The 15,165-nt window shown below is 39.1% G+C and overlaps 1 protein-coding gene across 18 annotated transcripts in view; it reads right to left on the bottom strand.

The window, feature by feature from the left end:
* Window positions 1-15,165, bottom strand: part of ESRRG (estrogen related receptor gamma) — a 599,908-nt gene that overhangs the window by 98,835 nt on the left and 485,908 nt on the right. The window lies entirely within an intron of this gene.

Raw genomic sequence — 15,165 nt, 5'->3', positions numbered from 1 at the left:
TTCTCAGCTGTATCATAACTTAGTGTTAAACTATATCTATATAGCAGAATGGAAAACGATAGGTGGAAATACTCTGTTTAATTTGATTGCTATATAGATGGCAAAATCTGATGATAAAGATTTCAAAGCATTTATCTTTTTACTTGAATTATTGAATATAGCTGTTCTCTATATTGATCACAATAACCATGTTAATTTTCTCCCTTTATATTTGATATTACTTAAAACCTCATTTTACTCATTAGATATGTTGGATGACATTTTTAAAGGCAATTAACCTATGAAGTTTATAATATGATTTAGTTTCCACTAATATTTCCTCTTCATTTTTAACTCTAAACTGCTTGCTTACTTTAAAATATAACTCAAAACCCACATTCCACACAAACTTTTTCAAAATTTATCTTGTTCATCCATTCTCAGAAGACTGACACAATCCATGAATCGACCCCAATTTTCCCTGAAGTAGTTTGCAAATATTTGCTATAACTGTATTTATCTATCTGCTTTATCTGGTTTGACTACTAGCTGGATGAAGATAGATTTCTATTTAATCCTCGCCATAAAAAGGCACTATTGAATGCTAAGGAGCCTGTGAATATCCTGCAAAAGATCATTCGCTGCCAATCAGTTTAAGTTACAGACATAGAAAAAATTAAAATCACAGTGATTCACTGATCTTAGCAATTTTCAAACTATTCTGTAAAACTCTAAGATTTCCAATAAAGAAAAGAGAAAAATTGTTTAATTTATGCCATCACATCCTAGTCACACATTCTAGCACCCAGTGAGGAAATAGGATGTGACATGAAAAGAAATAATGTATACAAAATTAGGAAATTGTTGCTCCATCTTTGTCGGAGTCCAGACAGAAAAACAGAAACCACATTAGGCATTTCAACAGGGAGAATTTAAGATAAGAAAATGGTTCAAAGGATGTTGGAGAATTGTAAGAGCAAAAATGAATCAGGAGAACTGGAGGAAGCAACTGCTGCCTCGCTAAATTGTGGGAACAAAAGGAAGAATTCAGGGCGTTGAGAATCTGGAAGGCCCAGAGAAGACGCCCTGATGGGCTGAGACTCAGACCTCTGAGCAGCAGAAGCCGGTGACTAGTGCTGGGTCCTCCGAGGTGCACTATGGGGCTTGATCTGGAGTGCCAGAAAGAGCTAGAAACGGTGCCAACTGTCAGTGCCAGGGCAAAGGGTCTCTGATGGGGTGGCACTGTCAGGAACAAGCCAACAGGATGCAAACATAAAGATCAAATTTCTTCTCCCTCCTCCTGCCTTGAATCCCAGCCCCCGCACCACAAAAAAGGGTGGGTTTAGAGCTGAGACACAATAGCTTGATAAAGGGCATGTGGGCTTAAGAAGGCTTTCAAAACAGGATCATCAACCTCATCTCTAAGAAACAGTAACCTTTCTATAAAAGCGCATCCTATGGCATTAGAAAGGGACTGGATCACTTGAATGAGCCAATAATCTGTTGCTAATAACTAGTGTTCACCCCTAACTCCCACGTGTACATTCTCTAACATGGCCTCCATCACCTAAAATATGTATCTGTTACTCTTTGATCTAAATGCGTATTTTTTAATCTTGAAAAGACAAATCATATCATTACTTGTCACCAAATATACTGTAGTATTTGTGTGTAGGATGAATACATCTTTGGAATATATTGAAACCCTAGCCCTGGGGCCTTAGAGCTGCTTTGGCTTGTTACCAGGTGGACAGGTGGATGGAGGGGGAGACGGAGATGGGTGGATGTGAGGGGCGGGTGAATATGTGTGTACAACGAGGCTGCGATTGTAAAGAGAACCAGAGTACAAAACTAGGCCAAAAAACGTAACCAACAAACAGAGCTCAAAGCAGAATTTGATAAAGGATTTAAGTGGGTTTGGGTTTTTTTTTTTTTTTGCATTAATGTTTTTGGTCAGATCCTTAATGTTATCTGAACACAGCACTATAGCCTTTGAACCAATTTACTAAATAAATAGCAGCTGGAGTAAAACATCTGTTTGGGAAAGAGGAAATATAAACTCATAAAATGCAATGAAGGCAATGCGATCTGTACTTTCACAAATATGTGAATGTTAGACATATGGAGCAGTTTGCAGAAGATTATCAATCATTCTATTAAAAAACAAAGTGTGAAACAGGTAACATAATGATCTTCACATAACGTAATAGCCAGTATCTGAATAAGGTTTCAGAAAACGTTATGTGAATATTTCCCGGGAATGAGAGTAGCTGTTAACATCTCTCTTGCAAAAAGAAATTTTTAAAACATAAAATAGCATTATATCTAAAAATGACTGTACGTGTCTATACTGTCACCAACAGTAGCACGATTAGTGTAATATAATTATACAAGGCTAAATAAAGTAATAATAACGACAGGAAAGAAAAATTGTATGTGGAAGCTTGCAAAGATATTTGCTATATTATGCATAGATCTGCCCTCTAGTTCATCAGAGCCAAAGTAATTTGCTTTCTGAGATCAATCATTAGAGGACCTCCAATAAAAATTTCAAAGAAACTATGAAAGAGAAAAGTAAACGAAAGACTGAGTTTCATTCTTATCTGCCCAGCCTGGAAGAAAAGCAAAAATCAATAAAGAGAGCTTAAATTAAAACAAAACAAAAAATACCTTCTGAAGGAGCTGTGACTATCTTCCTAATAACGCGCAAGTTGATTTTTTTTGTTTGTTTGCAATACTTTGCCGCCCTTGCTTGCCGTCTTTCTCTTTGATTCCCAGGTTTAGGTTAAAACCAAAGAAAGACATAATGCAGCCCCAACCAAAATCACATCACTATATAAAGCAAATCTGAGAGCAGTAATAAACGTCAGAGCTGTAGAGGCAAAGGCGGCAGCTAGGTCCCTTTTTTTTTTCTCTTTCCGTACTTAAAAGTGAAATACCTAGCTGTTATCTTGGTGCCTGCAGAGCCTGCCCATTGTAGATTCAATAATACAAGGGGCTTCTTATCAGCGGTTGAGGTGACTGATTGGAGCTGTGATATGTTTAGACAATGCTCTGTATTTAACTGAATTTACAGATGCCCCAACTCAGACGGGGTAGTAAACACCAGAGACTAATAGGAAATTAAACATGTACAATGGACTAACTCCATTTGCTCTCACACACGGTAATGTGTTTAGTTAACTTACTCATAGTCACACTTTATCTTTTTCTCCACGGATTTCCTGGGATATGTTTCAAATTGGCCAGAGATTAAATCTTCTTTTCAATTTTTTGTTACCATTTTATTGCCGCTTTCCCTTATTATTGGCCACTCTTTCTCTTGCCGAGATAAGCTAAACAAGATGACCCTCCGTGCTTCCCCCCCCAACCCAATTATCAGATAGTCAGCCAGGAATGCAAGGGTACAGGATTCCATAATATTAATATTAATATAACATGAGAGGAACAAAAATCAGTCACTTATTTGAAAGCAATGGTGTATTTAACTCATTTGAAATTTAAATGTGAATTTTAATGTACCTGGTATGTAACACATACAGACAGAAAGAGAGACAGTGTGGGAGCAGCATGCGGAGGTCAGTTTGAGAATTATTTTAACTCTTCATTGCTTCAGATATTTGCTCGTAAAAACGGCTGCAGGTAGACACGTGTCTACATAAATGCGCAGCCCAACTGTTGAGGGGGAAAGGAGACGATGTCACAATGCTCTAGTACTTTTCATCTGGTTAACAGAGAAAGGTTATTTATCGTTAGATAAATCCACAGACTGATCTGTAGATCTTCTTTGAAAGAGGCTGTACACAGAGAACTCACTCGCTCTACAATAGCAACTGAATCCGTAATGGTTTTGTTGTCCTTAGGAAACTGAAAAGAATTTCTACATTCACGAAAGCATGTTACCTAGAAAGTAGAAATGAAATCTCCAGTCTATTCCGATACATGCAGATTCCTGAGTGGGTTAAAGATAGTTCCACCTCAATGCTGGCCACATCTTCACCCACCATGACCCTGGCCTTGAGAAAAGTGGATGGAGTTAGATGCCAAAAAGACTGGCGACTAAGGCTGACGTTAGCACAGGCTAGACCATGGTGACCTCTGCTTCACTTTCCACCTCTATTATGTAGACAAGCAAAGGTACGTTTGCATCAGCCGAACTTACAAAACAAACGGAAAGAAATCCAGAACAAGCACAATGGTCCAGAAAGGTGGACAAAGTGGATGGTTGCAAGGTAATTTACATCTTTCAAAATCTGAAGAATGAAGGGCTGGCCCTGTGGCCAAGTGGTTAAGTTCACACACTCCACTTTGGCAGCCTGGGGTTCACTGGTTCGGATCCTGGGTGCGGACCAACACACTGCTCATCAAGCCATGCTGTGGTGGCATCCCACATAGAAGATCTAGAATGACCTACAACTTGGATACACAACTATGTACTGGGGCTTTGGGGAGAGAAAAAAAAAGAGGGAGATTAGCAACAGATGCTAGCTCAGGGCCAATCTTCCTCAACAAAAAAACATACTTAAAAAAAAAATCTAAAGAATGAAATGAACAGAAAGATGTTGCAGCATAGGCCCTATGTGTCCATATTCACACCTGCTTCTGAAATACCAGCCCCTGGACCCCACCCCAGAACAGTCCCAATCTGATGCACCAGGGGACTCAAGCCAGTGACCACAGCCTAATACTACATTTTCTCCTCCTCTGATCTCTGTTTCTTCAATTGCTATTTTACCGAGTAGACAAACTACTTTATCAGAATTTTGCATTTAATGAGACATATAAATATTTAAAACAGAAAAGAAACGTGACTATGCTGAGCGAACAATAAGTTCATGAATATCATAGTCCTTTCAACCAATTTTTTAATTGGCTTTTTTTAAAAGTAAGGATGGCACCCAGTGAAAGCACTAAAAGCACACATAACCACACAAAACCACTAATTAACCATCCCAAGGCATTATTCCTCCCACCTTCAGATCAAAATTTTACTCCGTGGAAAGAACAGAGTGCCACGATATCAAGGAGTACTAATGTCGTTTGAAAAGCAAGTTATAATCAAATAACCATTACTCAGTAAAATGGACTTCATTGTAATCATTTCTTTCCATAACTGAACAGTCCCATAAATGTTACTTCTCTTAATCAGTTCTGATTGGTATTTGCTATATGAGACACAGACAAATCTTTGACCAATCTTTAATTAGTATCACTGATGAAATATTTATTCTTTTAATTTGAATTTAGAAACCCAATAAAGCCATGTTTGCATCTTTTATCAACTTAAATATTATCCTCCTTTATTGCTTCTGTCATGACTGCAGATTCTGAAAATCTTCTCCGGAAACAATGCATATTTTCTACATGCATAGTTGCCCTGGTCTCATAGCTGTTAGGGCAAATATTTAATATAAGCATGAAGGTCTCAAATTCATTCCAGTCTTCTTGCTGAGGGGATCAGAAAGTAGACTTCCTCAAGTGTCAGGACAGAAAGGGAGATATTTTTTAGACATCTTAAGATTCTCCAAATCGGAACCTAACCCTCCCTGGACCTCTTGGTATCCAATTCACAGAAACAATGGGCTGGATCACGCAACTGGGCCCTTGTGTGTGGAATGTGAGGGATACTGTAGTGCCCAGGCGCTGAACTCAGAAGCCAGTGCTCTGTTTTTGGCTCTACAATGGATGAGCTGCCGCCTTTAGCTTAACCAGTGTCCCCCACCAGATGCAGCTGTGCAGTTCCCAAGTCTGACGGTTCTTGGGGATCCTAGCTCATTTAAAATAGGCAGAAACCTCCAAGCATAGTATTAAAATTTAATGAAGCCATCAGATTGCATCCTGTTATAAAAACACCTTTACCAATTTCCTCTACTCCACAAAACACCTCTGAAATCAGTATATCCAGAATCATCTAGAAAAAAACAAAAGGAGGAAGTGTATCGTCTGAAAGATATGCAAATAAAGGACATAGATATCTCCTGTATTGCCCAAAGGAGTCCCCAGGCCACGAGCATCTTTTCTAGTTATTGGATTTTAGTTTTCTTTCGCCTTCTCTTTGGCACTGCACCATCACCAAGGAAAGTGACCTCTTTGTAAAATTTCTATCACGAATGGATGTTTGTAATGTGTAGAACATTAGATACTCATAGGAGTCGTGCTTGTTTTTCTATTACACATAAAACTTGTGGCACCATCTCCCTTTGCTACACAGCACCTTCACAGTTACGTCTACTCATGAGATTATTACACACAAGATCATAAACTTTTCTGGAACACGATCACGCTGACTTTTGCTTACATTGTAAACTTAAAACATAGCACAGTGTCTGGCACACAAACGCCAAATGAAGAGGACACAGACCTTTTCTCAAAGAAGTCAACACTTACTCTGTACTTGTCTCGCGAGAGTCTTTTAATAGAGTCCCGTCTTTACCTGCCCAGGAGAACTCACTTCATCCTTGCCACAACTTCTGCATCCGAGCCTGAGCTCCAGGTGGGCACAGCCTCTGATATTCCCGCACTCCTACCTCCATCCAGAAATAACGAAAGCAACACCCAAGGTTTCATGTTTTGGCAATAGCGGTTTTATCAAAAAGTGCAAAGTAGAATCCCTAACTATTTTAATCAGATTCCATAAAACAGAATACTCTGGAATTCACTAAATAATCTTTGCGAAAAACCGCTTTAGAAGTAACAAGACTACTTTTATCTTAAAAGTAGATAAAAGTATCTACTTTTAGCTCAATCTGCCATGAAAAAGACAGGAGACGTAGAAATAAAAATAGTATTGTTGGTGACACATTAGCTAACATATATGTTGTGTATGCTGGCATTTCTCAGCAAAATTTTCGTTAGTTGTTAATTCTGCCAAATGAAATCTTGGCCCACAGTTCCATTTCCTGATGGGTAAGCTTCTATTTTGCACGTTTCAGTATTATTTAAAAGTACTTTTCCATATTTAATATGTGATGGCTTACTGTATCTTTTCACTGGCATTTATCACCTCTCAAGAGCAATCAGTCTCCTCAAAAATGAAGTTCACCATCCCAGAAGGGCCTGGCCCTCATTTATTTCCCTATACAGTATTTGGTACAGAGCGGAGTGTACAATAGCAGGTGTGCCTTCGATGTAGAGGTCACACATTTAGCAATAGAAATATAAGCTATTAAAACAGACTTGTAATCTTTACAAACATAAAGTGCCCTGAGAGTAAAGTCAAGATAATTGTACAAAATTCAGTGTGTATATTTTCTTTGGCTCCAGCTTCCAAAACGATCCTAAAGATGCTGCCATTTCCCCAACCAGAATTTTTATTGTTGGCAATATTTAACACTGAGTTTAGAAAAATAGAGGTTTACAATATCCCCATGAACCAACTTTATCCTTGCTTAATTTACCCATCTCTGTAATAGGTTAAGTCAACACAGCTTACAGCGCTTGAAGGCATTTAAAGACTAGAGGAGCATTTTTTTTTTCCATTTGACTTAGCTTCAGCGTGATAAGACTGTCTTAATTTTTTTCTTCTTCTGAATCTTTTAACAAATGATTAGGACAAGCGCTAATGGTGAATGCTGGAGAAAGAGGCAAGCTGCATTGGAAGAAAAACATAAGTGCCTAAAGCTCTGAACTGGATGCCCCCCACCCCTCGCCCCCACCTCTGCCATTTACTAGCTATCTGACTTTGGGCAGGATACCCACTCTCTAAGCTTAAACTTCCCTATCTTTAAGGATATGAGGATAGTAAATGATATTAAATAATTTTTACATATGTGTAAATTTTTGTATATTATATATCTTATTGTTAACAATATTGAGCAATTATCAAACCAATGTCTTAACTGCTTTAGATGTATTACCTCATTTATTTCTTATAACAATCTTATAAGGAAAAAAGCAAAAGAAACAGAAGCACATGGTGGCTGAGTAATTGCTCAAGTTTACGCAACAAAAATGGCAGACCTGAGATCTAGCTATTGTACTGTTTCTGAGAGGTATAACTAAGATTATAAAAAGCATCTAGGATAGTTTGGCACACAGTAGGCCCTCAGGATAAATGGCAGGTTCTTCTCTATCTTTCTCTCTGTCCCTCTGTTCTTTGTGTTTCCTTTTCACATAAATCAATAGCCAGAAGGACTGCCAGAGTACCCTGAAGGACTAATTCAGTTGGTGTAACAGACCCCAGCAGAGAGTCACTAGATACAAAATCTTATGAGTGGATAGAAATATTAAGCCTACTAACAAATATAATGACATAGAAACACACACGTGCTCATGCACACACACACACACAGAATTCAAGTAGGCTTCCAAAGAAAGATCCTGGAATATCCACTGACAATGAGTTTATCATCAATATTGATGGAACACAAACTCAGGTCACAAACATGATGCTGGGTTTAGGGGCAGAAGGGGAGGAGGTCAGATAAAAATGAAACTTAGTGTCTGCCCTCAAAGGCCCAGAAGCCACTGGGGGACTCGTTGATAACTCACTGTAATACGTCCTGCGCTACGGTAGAGGTATGTAAAAAGTCTTATGGGAACATAGAACAGGAGACAATTACTTCTGCCTGAGGATTCAGGAAGTCTTCACAAAATAGAAGTGTCTTCTTCTCGATGTGTTGAACTTCTCCAGGCAAAGATGAAGGTGAGAAGGACAGTCCAGGTTGAGGGAGTGAACAAGCAGAGATATGAAGGCATGAAAGGCATGCTCTGTGCAGGCAATCGTGAGAAGAGCAAGCTGGTTACAGTATATGGTTACCTGAAGAAGGCTGGGGAGATAAATCAGGTTCTAACTGTGAATGGCTGCTTACATGACTGCTAGGGAGTTGGGACTTTACCCAGTGCAGTGCAAAAGATGCACAAAACATGGGAAGAGAAGGTGCTGAAGACATACAGACCAGTGGAGATTATTTCAGTAGCCCAGGTGATAAAGGAAAGTGATCGGTACCAAAACAGTGGCAAAGAGGATGACTAGAAAGAGGTGGATTCAAAGGATCTTCTGCAAGTAGAATCCACTAGGCTAGTAACTGAAGAGATGCAGGATGAATTCTCAGATATGTCTAATGACAGTAGTCTATATACTTCATGCTCTTAAGCTTTGCTCAAAAACAAAGAAAGGAGGAAGGAAGGAAGGACAGACAGATGAATTTATCTATGAGGAAAAGGCAGGAAAAGAATTGTTTCAATTTTTTTTCTTTTTCCTTCTTTTTTCAGAAAGATTGGCCATGAGCTAACATCTGTTGCCAATCTTCCTCTTTTCACTTGAGGAAGATTGTTGCTGAGCTAACATCGGTGCCAGTCTTCCTCTATTTTGTATGTGGGATGCCGCCATAGCATGGCTGTGCATGATTAGCGGTGTATAGATCCGTGCCAGGGATCTGAACCAGTGAACCCGAGGCCACCAAAGCAGAGCATGAGAATTTAACCACTACACCACTGGGCCAGATGCTGGAAAACTGAAGTAGAAGAGTAGATATCTTGGGTTACAGTGAAGAGCACCTAAAGAAGCTTCTTGGCGGCCCTTCACCACTTCCTAAAATATATACACAACATAACACTCTCTACACTTGCTTTCTCCATTCCTCTTTATTCTGTCCGCCCCCCCACCTCCCCAGGCTCCTTTCCTGGAGACCCAAACACATCAGCAGAGCCTAGACTTACAAGGCAGGAAGAATCCATATGATCCACACACTAACATTAGTGTCACAACCACAATTTACTTTACACTCCTCCGAATCCCATTATAAGAATTCAGGTTCTTCCAAAACTGCTTTGTGGGACTTATTTGACCTCAAATCTCAGCGATGTTTACCTCTGAGCCCGCAGCAGCACAGTGGAATAACAATAAATGGAAGTGGCAGAGACACCTTTATATTTCCTATGCAAATACTGCTTAGAAAAGCCATTAATGGGAATTATGGAAGGGGAAAGCCAACGAAATACATGGGCCAGAATAAGCAGAATGATTCAAATGGTCTTCAGGGGCCTTCTCCTCTGCTGGTAATTTTATTAGAACCATTACCGGTGAAGAAATTTTAGCTTTTCGAATTGAACCGTAAATTGTTTCTGCTTTCCATGGTATCCTAAAGGAATTTCAGGGGGAATTTTTCTTTGGTTTGTAGAGTGATTCCCTGTGGACTGGGGGAAGTCTACTGGAAATTTCTGGGTTACTCTTGGGGATTTTTCCTGAAGTGGAAACTTCTTTAGAAATAATTTGGCTATACTTTAAAAAATACATTGGAAAATTTTTGTATAAAAATTTGTAGCACGCCCTCAAGTTTCTATTTACAGGATTCATAAAAATACTATCAGAATGGTAACATCTTACAATGGTGGAAGTGTTTCTACTAATTGTTATGAAACCCTGTACTACTTTGTTTTAACCTCTGCGGTAAAAAGTCATTATTTTATTTTTGCCTACAAAACACAGAATGTGTTTTTGACAATTCTTCATTCCCTAATTTACTTTTGGCAGAAGTGCTATAAAGTGTTTCCTTTTTATTTATAAAAATATATTACTTGGGATTCTTGGAAATAGGCTATGAAATAATGTGGAAAGCACCTTAAAATGTTTGTCTATGAGACCCCTTAAAGCCTCATAATAACTATTTTGATGTGTTCAATCATGTCATTTATTTTATTTAAAAGTGCGTGCCTCTCTACACATCCCAATTTGGACAAAATCATCTTTTACTGTGCACATCTTCCCTGGAAAACTTCAGGTCGCGTTAATAATGCTGACCATTCACAGTGGCAATATAAAAAGTCCTTTAACATCTTCCTCTGTTGTTTCTCTGGCAGCCAGAGTTGAAACACTAACAACAACAAAATGTATTTGAAAGATGATGGAAATGAATGGGAGAACTGTTTCTAGTGTTCTGAGAACAATATCTTATTATGCTCATAAGCTTTTATTTCATTGTGAACCTTTTAACACAAATACGTTTCCTTCCGCTATTTTCCCTGCTTGGTCCAAAGTTTCAAGAGAGTCTTTTCTTGGCTTGCAACTCCTGTTGAGTAAAACATCACTTTTGGTGTCTCTGTAGGACCACATTGTCCATCCAGGCTGCACTAAATTTGAAGTCCCTTCTCCCTGATTCCACACCCCGCTTTACAAAAACACACCATTTGCAGATCAAAGAGAGACGATTTATGCTTTCATCCAGCTGACGGACGATTAAATTAAAACAGATCAGCAGCGCGGTGCATGGGCAGGTGGCTCCCACCACCGCTGCCGGCCTCAGAGCGATTAAATGGTGGCGGAGATGGAGGGCCGTCCGCTCCCCTTCCTGCACTTACAGATCAAACAGTGACAAATGAGATGTTACTGCTCTTGTAAAGCAAGGCTACAATCTGTCAAAATCCAACATAATTTGTGACCCTCTGTGACATCCTCTTTCTCTCTCTTTTTTTTTTTTGACATTTGAATACAGTGATTGTGCTAGAGTCAAGTTCATTTAAGTGAATATAGTCAATTCTATCTAAAGGAATACAGCCTGTTAGCTCCAACATGGTAACTGAATATATGTCTGGTGAGTCCTCGAGCGACCCTTTGTGTTAAGTGCATACCATTAACAATGAATTCTGATTTTTCCCAAGTTATATAATTTGATATCTTGACAGCCCAGACACTTAAAGCACTACTATTTGTTTTAAATGGCTTTATTTTATTGTTTAAATGTCAGTATCAAAATAAAGTAATGCACACAGTCTTGTCAGTTCTAGCACAGGGGGAAGTGTTCCTGTTGAGAAGAGTCTTGAAAGAGTTTGTTCTAAAAATGGACTCAAAAGTCAATTGCAACGTCTCTTGGCTGAATCCTTAAATGACTCACGAAACATATTTATACGGCATTTTCTGTTTAGCTGGTGCATTTAATAAGGCATCGAAGCATAAACAGCAAAGAGAGCGTAGCATCTTAACTTACTGAAGTTGACATCACTGCCAGGTTTAAAAAAACCACCGACTATGGGAAATAATTGAGGGCTACTTGATAGAACCTACAGCCCAGATTAATTAACAGACCTCTCAGTGTGCTTTAAACGTATAACCTGCTGGATTATTATAGCTGGCATAGTCTTAAAAGAAGAAAATAGAAGATTCGAGAGACGGATGGAAGATAGTTCTAAGATTTTCAACTACTAGAATGGCAGGGAGAATTGTTTCTCTCATGCCACCACTCCATTCAGACCTGTCTGGGGTTTATGAGTCTGCCACATTTCAGAACAGACATCGACTTTCTACTTCAAAGTGGCTAAAAATCTTTCCCAAAAGACTTTTGTTGACCACAAACCTTTTGGCAGGGTAACGCCAACCTTCAGGGAAATCACTCTGAAACCACTTTGTTTACAAAGAATAAAAGGATATCTAAACTCTTTGAGCATTTTTTTTAGGGTTATACTTTAAGCTTCTTGGGCATAAAGTGTTTTTCTACCGTGTGGTTCACTCCGTGAGTGCTCAACTTAACTCTGCTCATCCTGGTCCATTTCCTTCACTTTGGGCTTGTTGGCCCACATTTTCAAGTAACTGTTCCACTTGATGTATGATCCCTGTTAATGACTCTGCTTCCTAAACTCAGACCCCAGTTTATGTCATTTCAGAGTAATCAGCTGGGACAGAGAAGTCACCTCCCTTTTTGGCACATGGCATTGTGATATACACTAATCTACCCTTATTATGGTGGACCTTTATATCCTCTCCAGGCCTTAATGCCTGTCATCACCCTATTGTTACCATATGTGGAAAGGGAGAATATGATCCATAAGACCTACAGACCTTGCCTATTAAAGGCAGATCTCAACTTGCGTCTGAACATCACATAAGAGTCATGCATTTGATTTCTATAGCCAGGAGAAAGCATTTCACCCCAACAAGAGGCATCCAGGGCTTGTGGCCAGCAGCTCTACTGTGTCAGGAGTTACTAAGAGAGGTGGTGCCCTGGATGATCACAGAAGGTCCATCGCATTTTGGCTCCACTACTGTGTGCCCATAGACATCTAGAATGTAACTACTACAGGGCTATCCTAACCTGCAGGAGTGAGTGGCTTTTGTTATCACTGAAAGCCTACCAGAAGGCTGAGAGTGAACTAAAAGTGGATGTTCTGCTCTGGCCCAGTTGGGCAAGGGCATCTAACACAGCAAATGCATGTTTGGCAAATGTTTTCTTCACAATAATCCTTTCCAAATCAAAACACGCCACAGGAAAAATTTTAGAAAGGCTGATTTTTTATTTCCTTCATTTCCTCTTGCTCTTTCTCCACATTGTTTACAAATGCAAACGTGTTAGAATTGTCTGTTGATTTGGACCTATGGTGATGACCAACAGCAGTCATGCTGGGTCGTCAACTGGCCTGCACTTGCGAACAAGTTGCTTCTACTTTGTGGGAGTTTTGCCTGGCTCCCGTTTCTGTAAGGTCTTTGCTGATTTTATAAGCTGCCACAAACCACTGAGCTGATCTCTTTTCCTCTCTCTCCTCTCTCTTCTCTCGCCTTCCTGCTTTTGATGTGGATTCTCTATTACACACAGGGGAAAAAGGGCAGGTTTTCACCTTTGCCTGTAAGCACAAGAGGAGGAAAGACGAAGGTGGCAGAAACAGTATTAACTTTAAAATCTTCTCTCTATCTCCAAGATGAGAATAAATGTCCCCCACAGACTCCTGAAATATGCACAGACAGCTCTTCCCCCACAGGAATCTCCTGTCACCTCAGGTTTTTTTCTTCTTTTAATGGAATATAAGACTCTCAGTACATGTAGAGATCTTTTCAAATAAAACTACCGTTCTGTATCTGTCAAATGACATTTTCATAATATAAAACTCCTCCGATCTGTTTCTTTTCAACATTTTCAATGTTTTTTATATGATGTCAATTACGGCTTCACTTCCCTCCCGCTTACCAATTTCCCAGAGCTTCATTAGACCGGCTGGTGAAAACTCATATTGCCATCTAACTTTTCAAGCAACAGAGCAGAAGTGCACAAGAGTGGCTGATGTTAACCCAACCAAAGGCCACTTGAGAATGCCGCGAAAAGAATAGTGGCTGAAGGTTATAAATAGGTGACACTATTTATAAAGCATCAACAAAATGCTGCATGGTGTGTAACATAAATCCCAAGCAGTCGTATTGTTAAAAATCTGTTCCTGTGCCTAATGCCTACATAAATAGCAGCATGAACACAGTATCATGAGCTGCTGCGTTTGGCCTCAAGCTAATCACAGGCGCAGGAGGTGAAACCACTCTTACGAATTGCTGATGTGCCTTTGCAGAAAAAAAGTTCAGGGGACAAGGGGGACTTACAATGTGAGGAAATACAACATCACTTAGCAGAGTTCAAAAGAATCCAAATTATTTGAACATTCAGCAGTGATCATATATTGCGGTCCTTCAGTCCGACAATAGCATTTTGATAAGAGGAATGCTAAACTCTTGGCCTTACCTCACCCAGCACTTGTTGCTAGTGAAAGCTTAATGTTATCTCTCTATTTAAGTAACCCACATATATGTCCAAAATTAGAGTGCAAAGCAAGAGTCTTCTTGGCTAGAATCAAATGGTTTTTAGCATCATTTTATAAATACTCTGAAAATGCAAGTCACTTTCCCTCAGCTGAATGACTAATGCATTACGAGATTTTGTGATACCCAAACCATTGAATGTCAGAAAGATTTAAGTTCAAATCAACATGCATTTATTCTATGGTATAGCAATATGGAAGGCTGATGGAACGAATATTTTACGGTAATGTTTCAATATTAAAATCCCCATATTGAGATTCCAGAGTAACATACAAATTATATTTAACCATCAAAAAAATTCATTGAAGTACTTATTAGAGTATCGGTAATAATAGTCATTAAAATTTTATGATCACTTAAAAGAACACTAAATAAAGACAGTTTAGCAAATGCCCTATTTACATATTTTAACAAGGCTTACATAGTAATATCAAAATCACATGAATTTCAGAGTAAAATTAAACTTGCCCTCAAAAGAACAGATACATTATGGGTCTATCCTGAAAGATTTGCTTGTTTTCCCAAAAGTCGGGTGAGTTGCACTGATTCATTCACTCTGCCTTTTTGGACCAGCTGCAATATTATACCAGATATGACCAAGAGTCAGGGGTTCAATCTATGGATTAAGAACAGAATTAACTAAACAGGCTGGACAGGAAATGAGTCTGAAACCTCAG

The sequence above is a fragment of the Equus quagga genome, chromosome 12 (assembly GCF_021613505.1).
Source record: "Equus quagga isolate Etosha38 chromosome 12, UCLA_HA_Equagga_1.0, whole genome shotgun sequence".
In the NCBI taxonomy this organism is placed as follows: domain Eukaryota; kingdom Metazoa; phylum Chordata; class Mammalia; order Perissodactyla; family Equidae; genus Equus; species Equus quagga.
The sequence above is the reverse complement of the archived record's forward strand: the minus strand, read 5'-3'. Positions and strand labels throughout refer to the sequence as shown.